At 52.5% G+C, this 303-nt stretch overlaps 1 long non-coding RNA gene across 1 annotated transcript in view; it reads left to right on the forward strand.

Annotated features, from left to right (window-relative positions):
- LOC116684276 (uncharacterized) overlaps positions 1–303 on the forward strand; it is a 14,420-nt gene that overhangs the window by 10,041 nt on the left and 4,076 nt on the right. The window lies entirely within an intron of this gene.

Below are 303 nucleotides of genomic sequence, written 5' to 3' on the forward strand. Positions count from 1 at the left end.
AATGCTGAAAGCTCTGGGTGTGGAGGGGCTGTCTTGGATGACACGCCTCTTTAACATTGCATGGAAGTCTGGGACAGTGCCTAAGGAGTGGCAGACTGGGGTGGTGGTTCCCCTCTTCAAAAAGGGGGACCAGAGGGTGTGTTCCAATTACAGGGGTATCACACTTCTCAGCCTCCCTGGTAAAGTCTACTCCAAGGTGCTGGAAAGGAGGGTTCGGACGATCGTTGAACCTCGGGTTGAAGAGGAGCAATGCGGATTTTGTCCTGGTCATGGAACAACGGATCAGATCTTTACTCTCGCAAG

This window comes from Etheostoma spectabile, chromosome 3 (genome assembly GCF_008692095.1).
Source record: "Etheostoma spectabile isolate EspeVRDwgs_2016 chromosome 3, UIUC_Espe_1.0, whole genome shotgun sequence".
Taxonomy (NCBI): domain Eukaryota; kingdom Metazoa; phylum Chordata; class Actinopteri; order Perciformes; family Percidae; genus Etheostoma; species Etheostoma spectabile.